Here is a 27,930-nt window from a genome sequence, read left to right as displayed (position 1 = left end):
GAATAACTGTTTAGGTATTAGTGGAAACGAGACCTTTTACAAATAACAGATACAGTATCTTGAAATGGAAAACACTGTTACTTACTAGGAGAAGGGGTAAACTTGCACATTCTGGAATACAACTGCAACATTATTGTTGCTATAGATTGCTAGTACTTCAAGAACAAGATTTTCCTTTCGACCTTCGAAGCAGAATGGGAAAACTCAAGCGGCAAAGCCTTCGAAGGAGAGCCAGGACCTACAACAAGAAAAGATTTTTTTTCAAGATCGCCATCAAAGACACAAGAAGAAGAAGTTTCCGTCAGTGGAATGAAAAATCCAGAAACAGAAGCAACCGTCCTACGAGACAGCTATTACAACACAATGTACTCGAGCTGCAAGCAAAATCGCTTTTGTGGCATTTATGGCAAGTAGAATTATAGAATTTTTACGGTTCTAAGAACTTACAAGTGACATCTAACTGCAACTGAACCGTGAATTAAACTGTGATTTATTTTCAAAAGTAGACCAAGCAGCCTGAGGACCCAAGCTTTCGATCATGTTGTTTCAGTGAAATAGTAATGAACCATAGGGTCCCTACTTAAGTATACTGCGAAGCAGCCGTCGTTGGAAGCGTCCACAATATTTGTTTACTTGAAATACCCTGTCCTGCAACCTATTCGGAAACTGTTAAATTATCTTTTCTGCTATGTGCTCTGCTAACAAATAGTACGCTTGTGTGTGAAGTTCTTTTCAATACTTAGTAATTATTATTCTAACTATCAAGTTAATCACTGCCATCTTGCAGAGGTCCAGTGTTCTTCAAAAAACCACAGCATCCAAACTGTGGCTCATTTATACGTGAGTGATATCAGTGACTGAGAGACCAACTATCAGCTGCCATCTTTGTTCCTGGCCCGCATGAAAACAAACATTCGTCCAGCATTACATTAAACACAACTGCTTCAATCATCCACTGACAAGCCACTAACAGCAAACAGGTAAGTACAGGTATTAACTACCATTACAGTAGCCTTTTCTAACACGTGTATATTCGTATCGATTTATGTATTTATCTGCAATCATTGCCAGAATGAATTCGAATGCATAAGTGTGTTGTCTTACTCATCTCAGTCAGACATTTCAGAAAGACAACTGTAAAACATTTTGCTGAGATTCACTTACACGAATGTAAAGCATCTTCTCTAAAGCCAATCTGTCAAAGAGGCATTGTACTTCGAGATGATGCTGGTGAGTAAGGTTTGTAGGGTGTGTACTTAGGTGTTGTATTTGTGACGGTGTAGTAAACTCTTGTCAGCAGAGCATTACAGACAGCATGAGAAGGGTATCGAGTGCATTCACATTTGTTATTTACTGTCGGAGATACTGTGGTTTGGGTAGGCTAAGTGCATACTCCACCAACATTCGCCGAACTGTCTTAACCAACTCAAGGACAATTGTGTTAATCAATCAAGTAGCAGGTGAAAGTAGATCATTAGGACCCTTTTAGTACATCATTAGTATCTCGTTCCTCCTGTTCCTCTGTCGTGAGCGTTTTTTTCCTAACGTCAATTTACATATGAACTTTCATCATTTTTCTGTAGCCGAATGTATCCCGTACTACCATGCATGGACTTTCAGTCAGTTACAGCAAGAGATTTTCGGTTCTATTTTACGTCTGAAATATAAACTTTGCCTTTTAAAAATCTTCCTCGTATATCTTACTAGACAACGTCTTGTATTCCATCTTCATGGTGTACCCTCCAAATCTGAATCTTCTGTCTCATGCATGAAATTGGTTCTAAATTCTCATACAGCATTTGTCTTGAGCTGCGGATCTCAAATCATATTACTTTTTCCCATGCTCCACACACCTCTCTAAAATTTTTCTACCTTTCTTTTCCAACCAGTTACAAACACGAGCAGAGGTGTTTGCACCAGAGAAACAAAGTGACTCCAGGAGGGGGAGATCATGTGTGGTCTGTCCCTTAAAGGAGAGGATGCAGTGTCGAAACCCGCCTAGGTTCGGTAGACATAAGAAAAAATCAATCCACAACGAACATAGAACACAATTTGGAGAGCCATTACAACAAGTGATAGTTTTTTACTTTGCAATACATTCAGGGGCCCTGTAACACACATGCAATGTATCAGAGAGGTTCCGTGAGACGATGAAAAAGTGAGGGAATGAAATATGTGGAAATGGACACCGCATCTACGTGAGACGGATACTCAGCTTGTATACTGCTGTAACGAGCATTACTTTGGAAAAGACACCCTTCTCTGATAACCATGTGTCTGCGGAATATCAAAGCTCCATACTTACCTGTTCATCTATCGCAGTGTGGTAAATAGTCTTTCTACCGGAATCAGGAGACTCCACACATTTTCCAAGACCGCTATTCCAGCCTGAGGGCACGAGGTCGGTATCGGCAGCAAATTGCGCCTAACCCCAACCCCAACCCCAATGCTAACCCCCCGGGTTGGCCTCATCACCACCCTCCCTGCCTGCCCCCACACCCCTGGTTCTACACTCCTCTCCTCACCCCAACTCACGGCCGCTGATTTGTGGGCTCCGCTCTGGCGAGTCAATTTCCTTCACTGCCAACATTTATTGCCAATAAATCGCCTTTATCAGTAAACACTGTGCCACCACCAGATAAATTGCGTTCTGGTAGACTGCCTTTAGTACCACGGATAACACAAACGTGTTTACGCGTGTTCTGTTGAATTGGCTTAAGTTTCAACGTTACTGTTAACGAGTGGCAGCATTACCGAAAGCTGACTGGCAGGAATGCAGTGATAAAACTGATGTCGCTGCACACACTGAAACATCCGGAAATTATAAGAGAGTATGTTTGCAGCGGGAGCAGCCAATCTGCACACGCATATGCTGTCCTAGAGGTAATAGACGCCAGTTATTTGATTCACAATAAATACAACATGTGAGTTTTCTCTAGGAGAGTAGAACTCAGTTACAAAAAGATGCTATTGACGACCGGTTTCAGAAAGGAAACAAATCACTGATGAAATCTGGTTTCGCAATTCAGGGCGGATCAGTTTATAGTTGTAGAAAGGTCCTAAATCAGTTACTGTCAGTTGCACAAAACAAACTTTATTTTGCTAAAACACTTAATCATACATGCCCTTAAACAAATTCAGAAACAATACGGCTGAAAGCCTGAACACACGTTATTAAAATTGCTTTCAGGAATACACACGGCTGAAGGCCTTACTTAAAAATGTTGACATATAAGCTCGTCTGAAGGCCACGTACTGAACGTAGAACTACTCAAGGTTTAAGGCCTGGATAACAAGGATTTGCAATAGAGAAAAATTTCCCCTTTTTTAAAAAAAAATTACTTCAAACAAGAATCTTCAGAGTTTTAACTTAAGACGGCTAATGGTCTTATTTTTAAGTTAAAACACGTGGAAGTTCGGTTGGAGGCCACATACTGAACATTAAAACAAACTAAATTAACAGAGAGCTGAAGGCCTTGCGCAGTACTTGAAACTGAAAGAAAATCACAATCTAAAACAACAGGACACTGGTGCTCACGGGCCTGGATGTGTGTGATGTTCTTAGGTTAGTTAGGTTTAAGTAGTTCTGTTCTAGGGTACTGATGACCTCAGCAGTTGAGTTCCATAGTTCCCAGAGCCATTTGACCCAATTTCAACTGGTGCTCAGAAGTGTTCCAAGAGTCGGCCTGAGGAGGTAACTCTAACGTAAGTTTAAGTGAGACAGGCAGCCAAGCGTAAAACTAAATAATCGGATGGCAACACGACCTAAGGACGGCTGAAGGACCAACCAACAACCTAATCAATTCCCTTCCACCCGAACAACGGCACGACAACGGAGATACCAGCAGCACTACGTTTCCAAATATTGGCGTCTAAATACAGCCAAGGCACAAAAACCACTCACAAATATCAACAAACACAAAGGCTGTCGAACTGCACTCCGTGCCGGACAGCACCAACACGGCGAGGAGACACACACACTCACTGCTCTGTCCCAACCGACCGACTGCCTACCCCAGTACGCAGCAGCATTCATAGCTGCTCAGTGGAAATCACACAAGCTACACAGAGTTCCATGTAAACACTTGCACCAAGAACTCCGACAATCCTAAAACCAATTACTGTGGAACAACAAGGACGAATCACAGGTCGACACACGCAGAGTCTCCATAAGCGATCGGCGACCAAATACACGTCGTCCGATGAGACGACCGACCGAACGACCAACCAACGTCCGTCCCCGCTCAAGCCTCCTTCCGTCGTACAGTGCACGTCTGTCCCCAGCGGTCGGGCGAGAACTGGCTGTGCAGACCTCACTGGAACTCCATACCGACACAACTCCCCACATACGAAGACCCGGAAATACTGGCGGTCGCTCCAAAGATAGTACGACAATGCTCTTAACTATAAGCGCTGCTGCTGCCACTCGCGGGCAGGCAAGCCAGGAACTTAGTGACGTCAGTAAATCGAAAATAAAAGAGACTGCAGTACCGTCAAGACAACATGTGAAGCAATAACGGCACGAACACGAACCGCTCACGGCTCAACTGATATTAATATCAAGAGTTAGCGCAAACAATGTATGAATAAATCAAGGTTGTGAGATGCATACACTCTTAAACAACTCCCAAAAAAGATAGTGGAGGGCTTGTATCTCTCTCTCTCTCTCTCTCTCTCTGTATCTCTCTTTCTGTATCTCTCTCTCTGTATCTCTCTCTCTGTATCTCTCTCTCTCTCTCTCTGTATCTCTCTCTCCTCTCTCTCTCTCTCTCTCTCTGTATCTCTCTCTCTCTCTCTCTCTCTCTGTATCTCTCTCTCTCTCTCTCTCTCTCTCTCTCTCTCTCTCTGTATCTCTCTCTCTCTCTCTGTATATCTCTCTCTCTCTCTCTCTCTGTATATATATATATATATATATATATATATATATCTGTATATATATCTCTCTCTCTCTCTCTCTCTCTCTCTCTCTCTCTCTCTGTATATATATCTCTCTCTCTCTCTCTCTCTCTCTCTCTCTCTCTCTGTATATATATATATATATATATATATATATATATATCTGTATCTCTCTCTCTCTCTCTCTCTCTCTCTCTCTCTCTCTCTCTCTGTATATATATATCTCTCTCTCTCTCTCTCTGTATATCTCTCTCTCTCTCTCTCACACACACACACACACACACACACACACACACACACACACGCGCGCGCGGTATTTGACAGTCTCTTTCTCTCTCCCTCTCTCTCTGCAACGGTACTCGCTATCGCTATTCACAATTTCGAACACACGTTGTCATTCCCAGTAATCCACTAAACGTTTTCGCTGTTCTTGGATTACTCCTCATGTTTCTCTTGAACTTCAGCTTGCTCTTAATCATTAATAAGTTATGATCTCATTGCGATCAAACCACTAAAATATGTTACCTAGACATATCTATTCCCATTCTTTCATTAATCTTTGTTAATCATTTTTTTCTGTGTTGCAATTTTGTTTGCGCCATTATATCTTGCTTCAAGAGCTATTGAGAGTCTCCACGGAATATGCGATCAATAGAAAGCGTTGAAAACACTATCTAGAGCAGAACTGGCCAATATGTGCATTCCTGTGGCGCGCTCATGGTTCACGAGCGCAGTCGAGTCTGATAGCAACTCCCACCACTGGTCTATTCAGAGCAGCTGTGAGTGAGATGGCTGTATGCTGAAGGCTACATATTCGGGAAGCTTAGGAAGACGTGTTTGCAACGCAGTGCAGCTACTTCTAAGATACAAACATTGCAGCATACTTTAATAAGCAGACATTTATCGCATGTTTCTATTTTCAACTTTCTTTATTTTTCTGCCAAAGCAATATTTTTTATTACTCAACTGAATGAATACGTTATATAGTGTCGACATGGTGAGCAGAACTACAAAAAGCATTACACATAAGGATTTAACACTGCGTTGGGATGAAACTGCATAGCAGATGAGACCTGTGTGCCGGACCGAGACCCAAAGTTGAGAACTTTGGCTTGTACACATATAGATTTTAGAATATCTAATAATTCTGAAATTATGGTCCATGATACTGTCCAACACATGTAGTTAACTGAGGTTATAATGTGTTGTTAAAGCTGAACGTTGATGAGACTTCATCAGTTTCATAAGAGACGAAAAATAGTTCATGCACAGTGTTGAACCATACACTGACATAACTTCAACGACTTGACTGTGCAGTTAAGGATATTGCTCTTTGGACAATATTTTAAAAAAGTCTTATGAACTTCTGGATTGGAAAGATAGGTCGTTGAGCTACGTCCTCTACTGTACATCTTTCACCGCAAATTGGAATCAATGACGTACATTAGCACTGAAATGCGAAAATGATCTAACAAATAAATCGAAACGAATCTTCGCTTGTGCAATGTCTTGGAAATTCTTTGAGAAATCACGACGAAATGTTTCAGTTACTGGAACATATTTGGTCATGTATGGTCCACAAATTACTGCCTTGGGTTATGGCAAATGTCTCATATTATGACCATGATGCTGATTTTTCCACAGGATTAATTTTTGTTAGATAGGATCAGTCTTACCACATTTATTTCCAAGTGATTCTCCCTTGAATTAAGACACTTAAAGAATTCGAATAATTTGTGATGTCATTAAAAAAAACAATTGTCACCACTCTATTTACACTTAAGCTGTTTTATTCCCTAACAGCCGGCTTCAGCACAGGCACCATTCACCGTCTTTTGTCAGAAAACAAGTGCATTGTATCGCCTTTGTGGCTGGTGTTGTAATGACGTTCCCAAAAATGGTTTTACAGCTCATAATAGTGCAATGATATATTAAGCCCTTTGCTTCACATTTGAACGAAATGTATTCTTCCTCCCCTGTTTGCGCTGTTCACCACAGAACTCGGAGCATTAGGCAGGGTCGCAGACGTAGCGATCGCGGAGTGCTGTTTGGACAGGCCTGATCTAGCAGAAACAGGATCACAGGATGTGCCAAGAGAAGAGGGATTAGCTTCCATGATACAAGAGGAAGCCACAAAAGGCAAAAATTGTACTGGTATACAGAGATTGGAATACAAGTCATCAATAATTATAGACGTTGTATGTGTGTGTGCCGGAGGTGAACAGATGGGCAAAACACTCTGAAAGACTGCATAGAACTGGTAAAACAAGTAATAAGAGGCAGAACCCCGAAAACTAAAAAAAGGCGTGGATGGGCGGCGATGTGACAGTGACAACATTCGCCTTCGTCCACAGATTTGATAACTTAACTCCTCCAGTCACCTATGGGTGAGGACGTAACAGCTAATTTCCAGGGACTTCCAGACACAGTGCAACTGCTTAGGCTTACACATACAGCATCTTTTTTTTTAAAAAAAAAGAAAAGAAAAAGAAAAAAAAACACCTCTGCCTTCGTAACCTAAGAAGTGGAGCAATTGGAGACAAAAAGACTGTAGAGAAATTGCTACGAAGAGAGATCCAAACACAGGAATTGTGCCGCTGGCGACACAAGGCTTCACTAATACATTTATGAGTCTATTTTAACTCTCTGTCACAAAGCTCTTTCATGAAAGTATAAGGGCAGTGAACGAGCTCATTCACAATGCCCAAAGGTGTCCGATTATATGGCATACAAACAACATAACTGTGATACTGAAATCAGCCGAGAGCTACGCTACTAAAATTACGAACTAAAAGCAGGATAAAAGGCAAATTAAACAAATGCAGTTGTTTTTGAAACCGCGTTCACACTAACAGGAAAATATGAACCTAAGGTACTGAATAAACACAGATACCGAAGCTTTTCGCACTGTTACAGACAGTGAAATTCGAGAAGTGACAGTCGCACAAAACGACTGTGGCGCTGCAGGCGGTGTAAAGCTGCACTGCTAAAATTACGAACTACAAAGGAAGAAAACACGGAAATAAATACAACCCTCATATCCAGTAGAAGCAGACAACGTTAAATTCTTACACAAAGCGAAACCTGTGAGCTGTTTAATAAGGGCAGAGATCAAACACCACTGAAATGCCTGCAGATACACATCTAAAAACACAATGCAGATGATCATGCACCAGTAGTATACAGAAATATATACTCTATCCTATTACTTCAGATCATTTTCAATACGATTTTAGGACGTTTTCAGGAACTTGTAAGAGTAGATGCAGGACTATAATTTTCAATACAAATGCACCTGACCGCAACAACTTTTGGTTGTAACCACATTATGACGCGAAATCATCCGATTGATGAATAATCACACCATATGTTATACGCCAATATGATCATGTTATATTGATGAAGAAAACAATTTATTTTCTGTGTGATCAAAATGACTGATTGGATTAATCAGAATACAGTTAGCTACTGTAAACTAAATACTTACAGATGATGATGAATCCTGATACTTAGAGTTGATGCTAATACCTGGCACACCAAGTAAAATATAAGAGGTGAGAATTAATATAGCTGCAGTTTAGGATAACTCTATAGAGGAGGACGATGAATCCAGTAAACTTCCACTTGACGATAATCTAGTATTGCTACAATACCGACATGTATTGATGACAACACCGAGCGAGGTAGCGCTGTGGTTATCACACCGGACTCGCATTCGGGAGAACGACGGTTCAAATCCGCATCCGGCTATCCAGATTTAGGTTTTCCGTGGTGCAAGACTGATATCCTCCTCTACCCTTCCGTAATCTGAGCCTTTGCTCCATCTCTAATGACCTCGTTGTCAAAAATACGTTAAACACTAATATCCTTCCTCCCCTTTCTTGATAATGAGCCTAACCAATAGACGGAGGATGACATCCAATATATCTGCAGTAAGCCACAGTTTAAGAGAGAAAAAAAGAAATAACGTATCATGAAGAAATAATCGAAATGGAACTTAGATCGATAGATTTCATTTACAAGTGTAGAAAACCAAATTATTACAATTTCTGAAAAATTGGATGATTTATTCACGAGTAAGAGATTCGCTAATCGAGCAAGTCAATAACGCATCGTGCCACCACCGGCTTTAATGCAAGCACTTATTCGGCTAGACACTGATTGACAGAGTTGATGCATGTCGTTCTTAATTACATACTGAAAAATGCTGTTCGATTGGTGCATTAGATTGTCAGAAGCCTGAGCTGATCGGAGGACCCTACCCTTAAAGCTGCTAACGTTTCCGACTGGATGGCAACCAAAGGTGTCCTGATATGATATGAAATGGCACACCAGACCAAACGAGTCCTGCTATGATATGAACTGGTGACCCAGACTTTTGCTCTTGGTTGCCGGGCCGTATGGTGGGCGATAATCGGGTTGATCTCCCACTGCTACCTGGGGCGTCTCTAGAAACGTCGTGGTCTGGAATCTCATTGAGTGGGGTAGTATTGTCTTCGGTGATGAGTTCCCGCTTCGAATCGTGCCACGATGACCATAGAAGACGCGTCAGGAGACACCCCTGGACAGCCTTGGGATACCAACCTCACTGTCGACAACCATACGTCCTGACAATATGGAGTGATTTCTTTTCATTCTGTAGCAGGACCCTTTCGCTTTCATCCCTGGAACCCTTACATCACAGCGGGACATCGTGATATTCTATGCCCCCTATTGTTGACCTTCGTGGCAAATCATCTTGGGCTTAAATTTCAGCAAAATAATGCCCGCCCGCATACTGCTAGAGTTTCTAACACCACTCTTTGAGCTTGCCGAATCTCGATTCAATAAAGAGCATTTGCAGAATCATAGGCAGGTCCCTTCAACCTACTCGGGATTTTGACGATGCTACAGGATATTGAGACGAACACTAGTAGAAGATCCAAAAAAGGCTTAAAACGTTGTGTGATGTGGTTGGTGTCTGTCAGGGTACATGTTTGGGTATAGATGTGATGTCTTTCGAACGTTTCTGTTTGCTTGGGTATATACAAGCACCATCTCGAACTGTTCGTCACGTGAATACCGGAATATTCTGCTGTTTATTGTAGGCAGCGTCAGTCACACAAGGAACACATTGCACATGGTCAGAGGAATGTGTTCAGCGAGTGCCATGTACCATGACAGTGGACACTTGTACATAAGGCCTTTTGTCCTTCTGTGCGGCAGATCCCGGCGGAGGTTCGAGTCCTCCATCGGGCATGGATGTGTGTGTTTGTCCTTTGGATAATTTAGGTTAAGTAGTGTGTAAGCTTAGGGACTGATGACCTCAGGAGTTAAGTCCCATAAGATTTCACACACATTTGAACATTTTTGAACTTTTTGTCCTTCATTTCCAATCAGTTATCCGTCCCTGCAATTTGTCGGTTTTATTAAAGTTCACCCTGTTTATATCATTGATGACTACAATGTCTGTATCTGTACACTGCTTCCATCTTCACAATAGAGTGTCCTTCAGACATGTATGCTCGAAATGTGTGAGAATAAGGGTTGTGAAGAATATATCATACGGAGGTTTCAGTCGGTCCTGGAGTCGAGTACCGGCAGCTGAAGTTAGTAAGCTAACTGCTTGTCTTAAGGAGGAAATCTGAGTTCGAGTCACTGTCTGGGTAAAATTTTACTATTTCGCAAATCTACATCTGCATCATACACCGCAAGCCACCTATTAGTGTGTGGCGGAGGTACTTTCAGTACCACTAGCTTATCCCTCGAATTCGCGAATATTGAGTGGGTAGAAAGATTGTTGGTAAGCCTCTGTATTGGCTCTAACTTCTTGAATTTTCTCCCCGTGGTCAATATGCGAGATGTTTGTGCGGGGAAGTAATATGTTGTCCCACTCCTCCTGGAAAGTGATGTCCCGAAATTTCAATAGTAAATACCTCCGTGATGCACGACGTCTCTCTTGTAACGTCTGCCAGTGAAGTTTGTTTAGCATCTCCGTGACACTATCTCGCCAGCTAAACGATCCCGTGAAGAAACGTGCCGCTCTTCGTTGGACCTTCTCTATCTCCTCTATCGGTTCTACTGATAGGTATCCTATATAGATGAACATAACTGAATAACAGGGCGAACAAGCGCCTTATAAGTCACTTCTTTCGTGGATGAGTTCCGTTCCTTAAGATTCTTCCGATGAATGTGAGTGTGCTATCTGCGTTTCCCACTATTGGTTTTATGTGGTCATTCCACTAAAGGTCCCTCTAGATAGTTACGCCTAGATATTTTACAGCAGACGCTGTCTCCAGCTGCTTGTCATCAACAGTGAAGCTGTACAGTAGTGGCTTCCTTTTCCTATGTATGCGTTATATGTTACGTTTATTTACGTCCAGAGTCAACTGCCTGAACCTGGACCATTTACCTATTCTCTGCAGGTCGTTCTGCTACTTTGGTATAGTCAACTGCACCATCTGGGAATAGCCTTAAAGAGCATCTGACGCTTTCTACGAGATCGCTTATATATATCATAAACAGCAACGGTCCTATCACACTTCCCTGTGGTACTTCGGATGTTACTTTTACTCCTAACGATTTTGTTTCGTTAAGCGACGTGTTGAGGTCTGTCTGCAAGAAAATCTGGAATCCAATCGGAAGTCTACTCTGATACTCGGTAAGCTCGTATTTTTTCCAGTAAACGGCAATGAGGGACTGTGTCAAATGCCTTACTGAAATCAAGGTACACTGCATCAACCTGAGCGCCGTTGTCCACTGCGCTGTCGGCCTCATCGGGGAACAGAGGGAGCTGAGTATCGCAGGATCTCTGTTTGCGAAATCCATTTTAATTTTTATAGAGAAGATGTTCATTTTCCAAGAACGTCATAATTCTTGAGCATAATACATGTTCAATAATTCTACAACAGTTTGACCTCAGTGATAAAGGTCTGTAAGTGTGTAGATCTGTCTTACGGCCTTTCTTAAAAACGGGAATGACTTAGGCTTTTTCAATTCGTTAGGTACCTTTCGTTGCTCAAGCGCTGTACGATAAATTACTGCTAGGAGGGGAGCGAGTTCTTTCGTATAATCTTTCTAGAATCTTATAGGTATCTCATCCGGCCCTGACGCCTTTCCACAACTAAGCGATTGTAGGTGCTTTTCAGCTCCGTGATCGGTTGTCTCAATATCTGCCATTTCGACGTTCGTACGACGGTTGAAGGGAGGGACAGTGTTACGATCTTCCGCACTAAAACAACTTCGGAAGACCGAATTCAGTGTTTCGGCCTTCTCTCTGTTATCTTCCGTTTCGGTGCCGGTGTGGTCACTGAGAGAATGAATAGGTGATTTTGACTCTGACAACGTCTTACTTTCAAAATCATTGAATGCTTCTCTCATTGCTCTCCTTACGCTCATTTTGGCTTCATTCAACTTTTGTTTGTGAGCTAGAGTTTTACTTTTCTTGAATCAGAGATGAAGTGCTCTTTACTCATGTAGCGCTTTTCTAACACGGCTATTACACCACCGTGGATATATCCCATCCCTTAAAACCTTAGTCGGAACGTACTTGTCTAGGGCATATTGAACTACGCCTTTGAATTTTTTCCATTTGTTCTCCACATCTTCGTCCTCATCGCCGACTGCTTGATGCTGACTGCTGAGATATTCTGAAATTTGAATCCCGTCACCCTTGCTAGGAAAATATATCTTCCTACTTTTCCTAGCATTCCTTGTAGTACCCGTCGTTATAGATGTTGTCACAGACTTATGATCACTGATACCTTCTCTACGTTATCTGATTCGATAAGTTCAGGTTTGTTTGTAGCCAGGAGGTCTAAGACGATACCCTCACGAGTTGCTTCTCTACCTCTCTGCTCAAGGTAATTTTCGGACAACATCCAGTACAATGCCACACGAATCTTTGTCTCTGGCACCAGTTTTGATGGCATAACACTACGAATCTATAACTGGCACGTAGAAGTCACCCCCTATTACAACGACATGATTAGGAAAATTACCGATGATATTGTGCAAGTTCTGTCTGAAGCGACCTACAACTAAAGATGCTGACCCAGGTGGTCGATAAAAGCATCCGATCACGATTTTTGACCGTTCTTTGATACTCAATTTCACCCAGATTAATTCACATACGGAATCCGTGATAATCCCGCTAGATTTTATCGAATTTTTTATTACAATAAATCCCTCCCGTCGGAAGTTCGGGTCCTCCCTCGGGCATGGGTGGGTGTGTTGTTCTTAGCATAGGTTAGTTTAAGTTAGTTTCATTAGTGTGTAAGTCAAGGGACAGATGACCTCTGCAGTTTGGTCCCCTAAGACCTAACACATATACACTACAATAAACAGGCCGCCACCATTGGTGACTAACCTATCCTTAAGATAAACATTCTAAACTGAACTTAGGATTTCGTTGTCACTGATGTCTAGTTTCAACTATCTTTCTGTTCCCAATACTACCTGTGCATTATAACTTTCAGTAAGTGATACTTATTCTGGGGCCTTTACTTGAATGCTTCTGCAGTTTACTAAAATCATATTAATGTTTTCTATCTATGATCTGCAAGGACCGCGATTCGCTGAGGTCACTGTGGCTGATTTAACAGACAAATCGCCTTTATCCCAAGGAAGGGGTTCTCTAACCTAAAAAACACGTACTCCGGTATCCTAGTAGCCGCTTCTTGTGTGTAGAGCACTCCCGATCTATTAAGAGGAACCCTATAATACTGCACCCGATAGCGGAGGTCGAGAAATTCGCATCTAATATCGTCGCAGAGTCGTATGAGCCTCTGGTTTAGACCTTTTCTCTGCTCCAAACCAGAGGACCGCGATCAACCCTGTGTATGATGCTACAAATGCTAGTTGCCTTCTCCAAATTAGCCAGCTGCCGAAAGGAGCCGAGGATGGCCTCAGAACCCAAGTGGCAGGCGTCATTCGTGCCGACATGTGCCACTATATGCAAGCGTTATTTAACTACTGCTGGTTGAATTTATTGCACTAAAGAATGCTTGCTGTATTTTACTTTTTTCACACAAAATCACGTACTTCTGTGAGCTTTTTTAAATAGTATATATAAACAAATTGCTAGAAAACTGAACTTTACATTATGAAAAATTGTACTATATCTGTAGCAAGTAAATGCTCACATAAAATTAAATTTAAGGCTTATGTGGGAGCCCTTGTGTCAGAGTAACCTAGTTTTTGTAGGTGTTCCACCTTGGGCAAAACACAGTCTAATCTTGAAACTTCCTGGCAGATTAAAACTGTGTACCCGACCGAGACTCGACCTCGGGACCTCTGCCTTTCGCGGGCCAGTGCTCTACCATCTGAGCTACCGAAGCACGACTCACGCCCGGTCCTCACAGCTTCACTTCTGCCAATATCTCGTCTCCTACCTTCCAAACTTTACAGAAGCTCTCCTGCGAAACTTGCAGAACTAGCACTCCTGAAAGAAAGGATACCGCGGAGACATGGCTTAGCCACAGCCTGGGGGATGTTTCCAGAATGAGATTTTCACTCTGCAGCGGAGTGTGCGCTGATATGAAACTTCCTGGCAGATTAAAATTGTGTGCCCGACCGAGACTCGAACTCGGGACCTTTGCCTTTCGCGCGCAAGTGCTCTACCATCTGAGCTACCGAAGCACGACTCAGGCCCGGTCCTCACAGCTACACTTCTGCCAGTATCTGGCTGTGAGGACCGGGCTTCAGTCGTGCTTCGACTGTAGGTCAAGAGGCGTGGTCTAGGAGACAACAAAACGTATGGGTAACATTTATCAACAACGAATAAATTAGGTAATAATGAAACTGACGGCAAGACATCATAGGGTGACCGATTTAAGGAGGGTAGGTACCCAAAAAGTACCAACGATTGCAATCAAAACTTGCATATTTTCCTTCATCGATTTTGCAACCGACACCTCTCACGACTTTTTGACAATACTCTTTTTGGTTTGTATTTGCTAATTATTATCCTTAGGGTACCAAATTTCCACATTTCTTTAGATAGACCTATGTATTTTTTAGACTATTTGGGGTTCCACATCATACTTAATGACAACACACTGTAGCACTGTGTATGCAGACAATCACCGGGTCACTTCGCCTGTGAACAGAAGGCCCTTTATGAAATAAGTTGCGTATCGCAACCTGTCAAACTGTGTTCTTTATGGTGGTGCAGTGCGGTATCCACTTCTTACATGTCACTGACTCATGTCCGCACTGGCAATGCTCCGCAATACTGTTGTGATAATCCTGTTTCTAGTAGGTTGCAAAACCTGCGAAATACCATCCTGCTGAAGCCAGATTCAAGATGCAATGTTAGAGACTCAATACAAAATGTCGGGGAATCCCTGAGTTGCCGCAGTTTTGCATCAACGTGTCACAATTTTGAGTACCAGTGCGTACAAGACGACGGTAGCGTACGGGTTCAGCATCTTTGTCTCTCTCTCTCTCTCTTTCGTTCTCGGGCGTCAACACAGTATTCATACAATGGCCAGGTCTTCTCTTTGATTTGGCAGGTACATGCTTCGTGTTTAAACTTATCATGTACAAACACTACCATTCAAAAATATTGTCTTGATAATTTTGAAATTGCATCCATGTACAGATAAACAAATGGCATGAGCAGAAAGTAAACATGTATATACTTCAGATCACTGTGGATGCAACACAATAAAATGTGGCAGAACGTGTACGGAAAAACATAAATTTCATTAATTCAGTTGCAAATACAATAACCTCGAAATTAGTAATGTTGTAAATATCACTTGCATTACTTTCTTGATTAATAGTGTTACACTGTCGTGACACTTTTTTTCGAAAAGGCTTTATGGAGTTTTTCTTGTTCTTAAATACTCTAGTTTAGGCAATATTTCCTTCTGTCTAGAGCAATGCCACTTGGAAAAGTCATATAGTGAATCTTTTCTGAACTGGAGTTTTAACACAGTAGCTGATAATTCTGACGAAAAGCTGCAGTGTGTTCTGCGTAAACGCAACGACAGAGGCTATGAAATTCAGCAAATTGAAAGATCACTTTGAAAGAAATCTTGCTGAATGCGCTGAAAGTGTCGTTGACATTCCAACACAGTGATGTCCGATTGAGAAGTCGACGAATGGATTCATCAGATTACTTTTTCCAATCAAAAACAGTCTGTCTTGAAGCTTCATGTTGAACAGCTCTTTGAATCGCTGAACCAAGAAACCTCAGCAATAAGAGAGGATCTCGTCAAGCCTTGCTTACTAAAGGCTGTGAAGGTAGGAGAGCAACATGTGAAAATGCCTCTTTCTGGAACACAGTCACAAGTCGTGTCGAGGACACAAATTAGGATATTTTTGACGCAGTACTAAGTGAAATAAGATCAATGGGGCGAAATTGTTTTCCTGTCAGTGAACAGTTTTGATAATGACAATGAGATGCATTAGTCGAAGTTGGTACATGTATGTAGAGACGGAATACCTCCCATTTAGAACGTTCAGTATTGATTTCACAAGATGGTGTAAGAAGTTGCTTCAAATGCAGCGTTCAGCTACTGCATTTTACATCTTTATGCTTTGACAGTGAAAACACCTCCACCGTATTTGTTGAATGAACTAATTCAGATAAACCTCACCCGAAATGGTGCAACAAACACAAAAGTTCTCAGAGGGTTGTGCAAAAGATTGGATCCAAATTCGTTGTACTCTTGCTCCGCACAAAATTACGATGGCTATCAGATGCCATGGTGTTGCACAGATTACTCAACCTTCGGGGCGAGCACGAAGAAGCAGAAAGACTTACATCAAAAAATAACAAGTAATACACTTACTTCCTAAATGGCATATCATGCGAATTTCTTTGCAGAAAGAAACACGCTTCACCTATTCTTGCAAGGAAATATGGTGAATATTTTGAGAGCACAAGATGAAGTTGCTAGTTTTATTCGCAGACTGGAGCTTTAACATCGCATGGCTTAAGTTCAAGGAGTTTCCGTTTTCCAAGAACTGATAGTGACGCTCGATGCTACAGAAAAAAATATTTCATTCCCGCTTGAAATAAGACAGCAATTACGGTCACTAATAATTTCCACCAGTAATTATTTTCCTGGACTGGAGAATCGACAACTAAATGCATTGGTTTTAAGACCATTTTCACTGCCTGATTGGTTATTTTCGTTCATAAAAGGAAGCAAAATTTCCTGGACTAAGTGAAGACAACATAACGAAAACAGATTTCTCTCAAACAGAACAATACCATTTTAGAGGAAGACAGGTGACGAGTATCCATTATTTCCATGAAAATTCTTAAGACTACTCATTCCAGTCACCACAATTTATAGATGTGAGGTTGATTAGCGACTATGGTGGCAACTAAAACAAGGACATGAAAGCAGCTGAACTTGGAACATTATTTATAATGTGCATTGGCCGAGGCCAAATTTAATATACAAAAGATCTTTAGAAATAAGCAGCGTGAAACATTTAATTACTTTCATTATTTCTTGTTTTAATATAAGACCTACAAAATATTTAAATTTTATTTGTTGAACGTTAATAAAACGTTAAGTATTTTGCTGTAATTTCAAAACAAAAGAAAGGAATGTTCACACACTTTTCTCACATTAAACTTTTGTTAGATATTAACTCTGTAGGGGTGTATAGGTTTCTTATCATCACATTCAATGATGAAGGCAGCAGAAAGGTCGAGAATCACTAAAGTATTATCTTTCAAATTAAAATGGAATAAACTAATTAAAAAGTAAAAAAATTACAAAAAAACAAAGAAAAAATCGTTGTACAAAAATGCAGCAAAACGGATTAGAATTAATCCAGAAAATGAAAGATATTGTTCCACGTGTTCACGACATCTTTAGTGCTCTAGTATCGACTATATCTGCCCTGCGTTCATCCCTGGCTCTTTGCTGAGAGACCAAAGGATGTCTGGCCACAAGAGGGCAAGCGTAAGCAGTTTTGGAAGTTTCTACAGCCTAGTACTCGGCTAACTAGGAGGAAGTGACTTGCTGGCAGCTGTGAGCAGTGGGATGTCCGTGGTTGCCGAAGACGAATGAACCCTCTGTTGGTCTGAACATAGTAGGTGGCGACCTGGTTTTTGGAGTGTTACTGGCGCCAACACGTCATCTGGAATTTAAACTATTAGCTATTCGAGCACTGAGGGAAGCGAGGCGGCTAGGGGACTCTTCTGTGCCATTGCTGTAGTTTTGCTACTCCCCAGAAAATTTGAACTCACGAATTGTGAATTTTTTTTGTTTTATTCTCACTGCGGCCAGGCATTAGAGGTCAGCTCAACTGATGTGGTAACCAAGTACCCACAGGATGGTACTTTAGACATTACGACAAACCACTCCAGGCACACAAGAGTTTGTGAAACTGGTCAAAGGTCGAGTGCAGGGAACAGCTAACACAAGAGTGAGGTAAATTGTTTTTACTTGAGAGCTACCAACAACCGAGCGTGCTAGGAAACGCTGATAGGTCAAGGGATATGAAGCAAACCTACTCGTCCACTCTGGTAGAACTACGTCAGAAGTGTATCTATTAGGGTATCAATAATCGAGCTTATGGGCGCGAAGCATCCAGTCATGATGCCATTCTGTCTGCTTCTCGACCTGGAGAGATGGGTTTTTGAGTTTCAGAGAAACCACAACCCATCCTTGGTGAAGATCGGTTGACTACCTGCCTGCTGACTAACTCGTCGATCTCCAGTGATACGTAACTGCCTGTGGCATATCAGCTGACGGACTTGGGAAAAATCACCAATGCGAGGAGCTGCTATTCTCCTGCTGAGGGACTTCGACTGACAGACTGCAAGCTTTTGTTGATCGAACCGGGGAGGCTTGCCCTTGCGGCCTCCTAGCCACCTAGATGTCATCGGCCATCGTCCTATTCGAGCCCTTGAGTGGAGGGGAGGAGTGCATAGCCGCCTGCTTTGGCTGCTGGTAGACTGCACGGCATCACAGTTGCTTCCGTCAGCAACCCAGGCCGAGAGTCGTCACCAGCATTCCGTGACAAGCTGCATTTGCAAGCACACAGTGCGGCTATGAGAATGGCCACACTGTTGTATAAGGCTGTATGAATAAACACTGGTCAGTACAACCAACGTTTGACTGTACGCTCCGGCATAAACCTGCCCTCTCCCTCAATATTGCTGCCACCAATCCTGATGTCTACCGACCCAGAACATTTCGAGTCATTACAGCGAGTGTCAGCAAGTGGCCGTCACACTTCAAGACATAAATTGTGTTGGGAGAGTTCGTCGAACGTCCAAACGCTGGGGTTTGGTGAGAGAAGTGATTGTTGAGTAACTCTTGCCATGCTGACACAGTAGTTCTGTGTCGAACAGTAAGACTGGGCGCTTCAGTAAATTACGTATGAGCAGTGTTACTTGGCATATCTCCAGTTCAGCAGCATCAGCTCAGCTCAATGGACGCGGTGAGTATCACTTTATGTTTAATTCAGTATTTATTCTTAGTTATTAGGCCTAATTTGTGGAGTACTGGATAGAATATGTTTAAGGTTACGTTTCCCAAGCCACATGAACCCTTGGACTTAGCACTGTTTAAGGATAATACCAGTAGGATGTCAGTTCTGTAATCCTGCAAGGTACGAATTTCCATACACTAGAGATCTATCAGCAACATGTATTACTTGTGGACGTGTTGGTCTTTTGTCTCACCTTTGTTCAGGTTGTAGATGAGTGATTATAAGCAGGAAAAACAATTTATAACATTTCAACGTATTAATGGGTTATTTGTGTTTCTGGTATTAATTACAGAAGAGGTAAATTACGCAAAATGGAAGGAACACGTGCTGCTGCTACTACAGATTATGTCGCTGCTGCAACAGAGAAAGTGTGGGTCTCAACAAAGGAAAATTTTCGGCAAAAGCCAGAGCTTGTGTACTTTCCTCGTAGATTTGATTTTTGGAAGCAGGTCAGATGCAGTGACAGTCTGAGTTAGAAGAATGTACAGCAGAGTTGGGATTAGTTTCCCAGCCGGGAATCCAACCTGACCCCCTTGCATGGCCTTCAGCGGCGCTGACCAATGAGCTATTGAGGCGGACAGATGAAGACTGTCGGGCCTTAAGTCACAACCACGCTTTTGTCATACATGGTTTATTGTGTTGACTCACGAAATGCGGAGCATGTGTCGTGATCCTGGCAGGTTTTAGAAATAAAGTGTTAAACAGGCTCATGACCATGTATTGTCAGGTCATGGCGGCCGACGAGCAACAGATGGGCAAGTTACAGAAAGGTTTTGGTGGAGAAATAGGAAGATCGACATGGAGCAGTTTGTCAGAGACCATGTAACGTTCGCACAGGGAGCGGATGTATCAGAAAATTCATTTTCAACTCCTAGTGCTTGGGATCGACATTTGAGGACAATATAACAGAACACCTGCAGGAAATAGGCATATGCTTACGATCGTCGACCTTTTTCCATGGTATCTAGTAATGACAGCGATTCCAAACTATGAGGTGAGTACTGTGGCCAGTCGTTAGTTAACAGCTGGATTCTGAAGTTTGTGGTGCCTGATAACTTAATCGCTTGTGAAGCTGAGAACTTAGTATTGGAATTTATGAAACAGATATCTCATGTGTTGCGTATTCGGAAGTTACGAACCATCCCGTTCCACGCTCAAACAAATGGTAGCAAGGAGCATGTCCATAAGATCATTTCGAAAGTGCTAAGCTTTTACGAGAATGCTCGACACAACGACTGGGATACCTATCCTACACATGTGGTGTTGCACACAACTCAACGATTAATATGAAAACAGGCATGTGACCTTTTGACGTGGTTTATGGGACGAAGATGCCGACACTCCTTGACGTTATAAGGCCTGAACTAGGACCGAATTGCGAATCAGTGAAGACATTTGCGAGAAGACTATGGGAGGTGTGGAGATAGGTACAAAAGGCGAACGAAGGTTCTGGAACCCGAGTAGCAGCCGAGTAGGCGCAGGGGCAGACTATCATAGTATTGACCTGAAGTAGGACCGAATTGCGAACCAGGTACGATGTTTGCGAGAAGAGTGCGGGAGATATGGAGAAACGCACAAAAGGCTAACACAGAGCCTCTGGTAGCCCATCAAAAGCCGAATAAGCGCAGGAGCAGACTATCACAGTATTATAAAGTGCCGTGGGTGTTGTTCACTATTCCCTGTACACTAAAGGGAAAAACGAAGAAGATCTTGACCAAATACCACGGGCTGTATCAGGACGTGGAGATGACCTCACCAGTTACCATAAAAGTAAATATACAGTTTCAAATCGGAAGGTCTGTCTTGCTTATCAGTTGGGTGAAACTATTCAAGGGTACCGTGGATACAGGGCCACAGTTAGCTGCGACTGACCTGGTACGCAAAGGCGCAGTCGTTAGAAAGAAGGGACCTCATGATGGTGAGACTGCGCAAGGCATGAGACATAGTGATGCTTTGAGGTCACGTAATTGGTTACATTGTTAGGTTCTTTGCGTTGGTATGTGCATGTTAGATTTATTCTTGATATTTGTTTACAGTATGTTCTGGTGTATTCGGTGTATTCATGTCGTTTCCATGTGTATTTTTCATTTATTATTGTAGGGTTATTTCCAAGCTTATTTGATTATATTTCTGGTTTCTAGTTGTCGTTAGTTAGTTGTTTCAGAAGGAGTGCGGATGATGGGTGGTTTCTTTCTGCAGGTGGTGACATCATGAGGACATCCTGCATTATGGGAGTGGTCCTTGGTTGACCAAATTTCGCTGGGAGTGGAACACAATGCTTAACCGTCGTCCATCCGTTGAAGTTAGATGTGTTGTTCTCTAGGCAATCGGATGTCTTGCTTGAAATCAACTAAGAAACCTAGAAATTAGGAATGAAATTCTGAGACTGTAAGGTGCTTTTTCGGAATTGCATAATGAGGCACAGAGAGGTGTTGTTTTTAGGGAAGTGCAAAGAGAGTACCGTGAGTTACAGTTTGCCTATGCGAAATTAAACGCATTGTCATCATAGCTGGTGGATACTGCACACAGACCGTATTTCGGAGAAAACTAAGTTGCTTACATGTGGGACGTAATTTACTGCAGCAGATGGGGATGATGTTAGTAACTTAAAATATACGCATGGCCAAGTCAGTAAATCGCAAGTTTTACGAATAGTGTCATAGAATGGCACACAACTTGATTATACAGGGTGTTAGAAAAAGGTACGGCCAAACTTTCAGGAAACATTCCTCACACACAAAGAAAGAAAATATGTTATGTGGACATCTGTCCGGAAACGCTTACTTTCCATGTTAGAGCTCATTTTATTACTTCTCTTCAAATCACATTAATCATGGAATGGAAACACACAGCAACAGAACGTACCAGCGTGACTTCAAACACTTTGTTACAGGAAATGATCAAAATGTCCTCCGTTAGCGAGGATACATGCAGCCACCCTCCGTCGCATGGAATCCCTGATGCGCTGATGCAGCCCTGGAGAATGGCGTATTGTATCACAGCCGTCCACAATACGAGCACGAAGAGTCTCTATATTTGGTACCAGGGTTGCGTAGACAAGAGCTTTCAAATGCCCCCATAAATGAAAGTCAAGAGGGTTGATGTCAGGAGAGCGTGGAGGCCATGGAATTGGTCCGCCTCTACCAATCCATCGGTCACCGAATCTGTTGTTGAGAAGCGTACGAACACTTCGACTGAAATGTGCAGGAACTCCATCGTGCATGAACCACATGATGTGTCGTACTTATAAAGGCACATGTTCGAGCAGCACAGGTAGTGTATCCCGTATGAAATCATAATAACGTGCTCCATTGAGCGTAGGTGGAAGAAAATGGGGCCCAATCAAGACATCACCAACAAGCCTGCCCAAAGGTTCACAGAAAATCTGTGTTGATGACGTGATTGCACAATTGCGTGCGGATTCTCGTCATCCCACACATGTTGATTGTGAAAATTTACAATTAGATCACATTGGAATTAGGCCTGATCCGTAAAGAGAACATTTGCACTTAAATAAGGATTGAGACATTGTTGGATGAACCATTCGCAGAAGTGTACCCGTGGAGGCCAATCAGCTGGTGATAGTGCCTGCACACGCTGTACATGGTACGGAAACAACTGGTTCTCCCGTAGCACTCTCCATACAGTGACGTGGTGATCGTTACCTTGTACAGCAGAAACTTTTCTGACACTGACATTAGGATTATCGTCAACTGCACGAAGAATTGCCTCGTCCATTGCAGGTGTCCTCGTCGTTCTAAGTCTTCCCCAGTCGCGAGTCATAGGCTGGAATGTTCCGTGCTCCCTAAGACACCGATAAATTGCTTCCAACGTCTTCCTGTCGGGACACCTTCGTTCTGGAAATCTGTCTCGATACAAACGTACCGCACCACAGCTATTGCCCCGTGCTAATCCATACATCAAATGGGCATCTGCCAACTCCGCATTTGTAAACATTGCACTGACTGCAAAACCACGTTCGTGATGAACACTAACCTGTTGATGCTACGTACTGATGTGCTTGATGCTAGTGCTGTAGAGCAATGAGTGGCATGTCAACACAAGCACCGAAGTCAACATTACCTTCCTTCAACTGGGCCAACTGGCGGTGAATCGAGGAATACAGTACACACTGACGATTCTAAAATGAGCTCTAACATGGAAATTAAGCGTTTCCCTACACATGTCCACATAACATCTTTTCTTTATTTGTGTGTGAGGAATGTTTCCTGAAAGTTTGGCCGTACCTTTTTGCAACACCCTGTATAATTTACAGTTGCGAGTACTAAACGATACCGAGCGAGGTGGCGCAGTGGTTAGCACACTGGACTCGCATTCGGGAGGACGACGGTTCAATCCCGTCTCCAGCCATCCTGATTTAAGTTTTCCGTGATTTCCCTAAATCGCTTCAGGCAAATGCCGGGATGGTTCCTTTGAAAGGGCACGGCCGATTTCCTTCCCAATCCTTCTCTAACCCGAGCATGAGCTCCGTCTCTAATGACCTCGTTGTCGACGGGACGTTAAACACTAACCACCACCACCACTAAACGATACAAGGTTAGTACGAGAGTTGTCTAAGGAGCTAACTCAACATACCAGTAATACAAAGAAAATGTTGAATAACTATCAGTGACAGACACAGTGACAATTACATTTGTTGGATAATACGATGGCCATTGCAAGTTTGCTCCGTGCAGTAGTAAATCGGCTGGGAGAAGGAAGGAGTGAAGTGACCGTTCTGCAGGAAGCAAATTTGTCTTGTGGTAAACAGACAGCTCTGCCCTGTGCTGAATCTCGTAAAGGAGCTGAGAAACAGTTCCCAGCAGAATTAATACATGTAGTAGAAGTCATAGAAGGTAATACAGCGTTATTTTTTAATTTTCCTGGGATAAGCGTAGGAACGGACGGAGCTAGGGTATACATGGTGAGTCACTAACTATTGTCACCTAGAATAACTCCGAAAGTATGGCAGTAGCTGAAACGTTTGTGGGACAAATATTGCCCATTTCAGGTTTCATCAGTGCAGTAGAGCAAGTTGCAGCCACGCTTCCATCTAATGTGGCAGAGGAAGTCCGTCGAGAGACTTGCAGGACTCTCACCAACGCCAGCCGCCAAAACCGAACATCACAACTGAGGAGAGGCGTGCACTTAAGAAGTTCCGGGAAGACAACAGTATTGTAGTACTGGCAGCAGACAAAGGGAATTCTACAGTCATTCCGCAACGGGTGGATTACGATGAGAAAATACTGCTACTTCTGAGGGACCCTGCATTTACAACCTTTGAGTGTGACCCCATTGACAAGGTGGACAAGAAGACCAGGGCTATTCTGAAGGAGACGGGGATGCCCGATAAGATCATCAGACAACTACGGGCAAAAGCATCAGTACCACCTAGACTATATTGTTTGCCTAAAACACACTTGGAGGGCGAGCGCCTACGCCCAATTGTCAGTAATAGTGGGGCGCCTACGTACGCAACAGCCGAGTACTTGAAAGATCTGCTGTCTCCGTATGAGGGGAAATGTGTTCACAATATCCGAAACCCCCAGAGACTTCCTGCAACGCCTCAAGCAACTCACAGATTCTGACATCATGGTTAGTTTTGATATGGTATCACTGTTCACTATGGTCCCACTGAAAGACTAACTAGAATTGATTTCGGAAAAATTTGACGGTGCTCTGTTGGACCTGTTCAGGCATACGCTGATATCCACGTATTTCCTGCATGGGAACGAATATTACGAGCAAACTGAAGGTGCAGCGATGGGCAGTCCACTGTCTCCTGTGATTGCCAACATGTTTATGGAGAGATTTGAGGAGAGGGCATTAGAGACAGCCAGATATAAACCTACATGCTTATTCAGGTATGTGGACGACACCTTCGTGATCTGGCCTCATGGGAAGGACAGGCTCAATGAGTTTCTTGAACATCATAACTCCTGCCACCCAAATATCAAATTCACCACAGAACTGGAGAAGAATGTCCAGCTGCCGTTTCTGGATTTACTAGCTACAAGGAAAGCAGATGGATCAATTGGCCACAGTGTATATCGAAAACCCGCACACACTGATTTATATCTACAGGCCAGCAGCTGTCACCACCCTGCGCAGAAGAACGGGGCTCTTAAGACATTGATCCATAGAGCACTTATCCTGTCAGATCAAGAGAGTCTACAAACGGAAATACAGCGTCTTAAAACACTGTTCTGTAAAGGTGAACATACTACCGAACAAATTGAGATCACACTCGAACCAGTCACTACACCACAGCTTCCAGAAGCAGAGCAAGATTAAGCAAAGAAGTTGGCGTATCTGCCCTATGCTGGTTCTGTTTCTGCCAAGAATCAGTAGGGTCCTCCTTAAACACAACATCAAGTGTGTATTCTGTCCATCCAGCAAGATCGAGGGACTGGTGGGAAATGTTAAAGACGACCTGGGGTTACGGAAACCAGGCATTTACAATATACCTTGTCAATGTGGCATATTCTACGTTGGTCAGACGACAAGAACAGTGGACATCAGGAGCAAGGAAAATCAAAGACACACCTGATTAAGGCAGGTGACGAAATCAGCCATTGGTGAATACTATATACAACTTGATCATACCACGAATTATGATGAAACCAAGATTCTAGCACAGACACCCAGATTTTGGGACAGTGTTATAAGGGAATCGATAGAGATAAAAGTAACAGACAATCTCATGAACCACGACATGGGGTACCAGCTAAGCAGAGCCTGAGATCCTGCTCTGGAATTGTTAAAAGAACAACGGGGACAACTGCAGCACTCTATGAATAGAAGAACTGAAGGCGTGGATATAGAAAACGATCCCCAGACAGAGTGCCAGCCGCATTCCAAAAAAAAACTCCCAACCTAACCTCAAGTGGGCTACGCTACAGATCAATTTATTTATGAAAATACAAAGTACAGTCACCAACAAATTTTACATATTCACAGGTACCTTTGCCTTTGATCCAAATAAATACAGTTTCATTATATGATAGCTTACGTCTATTACGAGTATATAAGGTAAAGGGAGAGGGTGACATATAGGTAGATTTGCCAAAGTCTTTATTTGCGTTCTCAGTAACATGGTAAGTTCTATATGCAATGACATCACGGTCCACAAAGCTCTCCAGGCCAGATACATTTGGGACTCCGGATCCCCCTCGTACTATAGCAACAGTTAACCATCCGTTCCCATGTGTGAAGGAATCGTTGATGTCAATGCTGAAGTTGAGTCGGCATCCACAGAAGACTGCTGGTCCATCCAGTAAAGAGTGTGCTGCGACAGACTTTATAGTGTTCTTCTTCTTGTCTGCAGCGGAAGTTGTCATTTCGACGTCTTCAATAGTTTTATATATTGTCTGTCGTGAGCGTCGACGATATCTTCTATAATATCTTGACGTCCAGGAGCGGGGCCGACGGGTGTGGAATGCAGATGGAACACTCAGAACAGCAGCGGACCAAGACGGAACGGCGACGCTCCAGAAGGTCGAAGTGAGCGGGAGAAGACCGCAGGGAGAACGCCTGACAAACCAGACAGAATTCCAAACGCACCACGCCGAAGATGGAACACCCAGCAGCGGGGACGACGGGTGTGGACCGCAGAGGGAACTCCCAGAACAGCAGCGGACGGAAAACGGAACGGCAGCGCGCCAGCAGGTCGCGGCGAGCGGGCGCGGACCGCAGAGGAAACGCCTGCAACTGCCGGGGGAGGGGGAAGGCCACAGACGTAAATACTGGACCAGGTCCACTCGAGGAGCAGTCTCAGGTCGCACCTGATGAAGGTTACGAGCTACGTTACCGAAATATCGTGCAAGAACGACGCTGATATATAGCAGAACACCCGACGACGCAAGATGTCATGTTGCCATTTGCTTATTTATTGTATCCATCCATGGCGCATAATTTATTCTGTTTGTGTATCTGGTCTGCTATTGCTGCTGTTTATTTTCCTGTTACCACTAAAATTAGGCGCTTGGCTTGCTTTGGTGTTTGATATTTTAGTTGTAGATAATTTAATGCAGCTGATTTCATCTAAATCGTTTTTGAGTAAAATCACGCAACGATATCTAGAGGCGGATTTTAATACAAGTTTAACTGATCTTTAGCTCCGCCATTGGGTAATAAAGCGTCTTGTACTGAATCTAACATTCTCCAACATCCTTACTAATATTCATGAACCCTGAAGTACCCTCACTAGTTGTAAAGTTGTTACATAGCTGTCAGCCGTTATTCTGTTAATACTGTATTTGTCGTAATTGCATTTGCGGTTCCTTGAAGTGTAACTCTGTCCACTTAAGTTTGATCGATGTTACCAGTTAACCGGTGTTATGGCTGAAGAAACATATTCCTTGATGAAATGATTTCGCATTGGTAAATATTTATCATTGATATGTAAACTGAAGCTGGAGGGGGGGAGGGGGGAGGAAAGGGATGGAATTATAGATGTCAGCTGCATTGGAACATTGTGCGGAATCAGCGGTGACAAGTGAAGTGTACTGGACCAGCATTCAGACCTGGAATTTCCGTCTTACCAGGCAGGAATGTTATCACAGCTCTGCAGACTACCTCGGAACG

The sequence above is a fragment of the Schistocerca cancellata genome, chromosome 7 (genome assembly GCF_023864275.1).
Source record: "Schistocerca cancellata isolate TAMUIC-IGC-003103 chromosome 7, iqSchCanc2.1, whole genome shotgun sequence".
Taxonomy (NCBI): Eukaryota; Metazoa; Arthropoda; class Insecta; order Orthoptera; family Acrididae; genus Schistocerca; species Schistocerca cancellata.
This window is presented reverse-complemented; position numbering follows the sequence as displayed.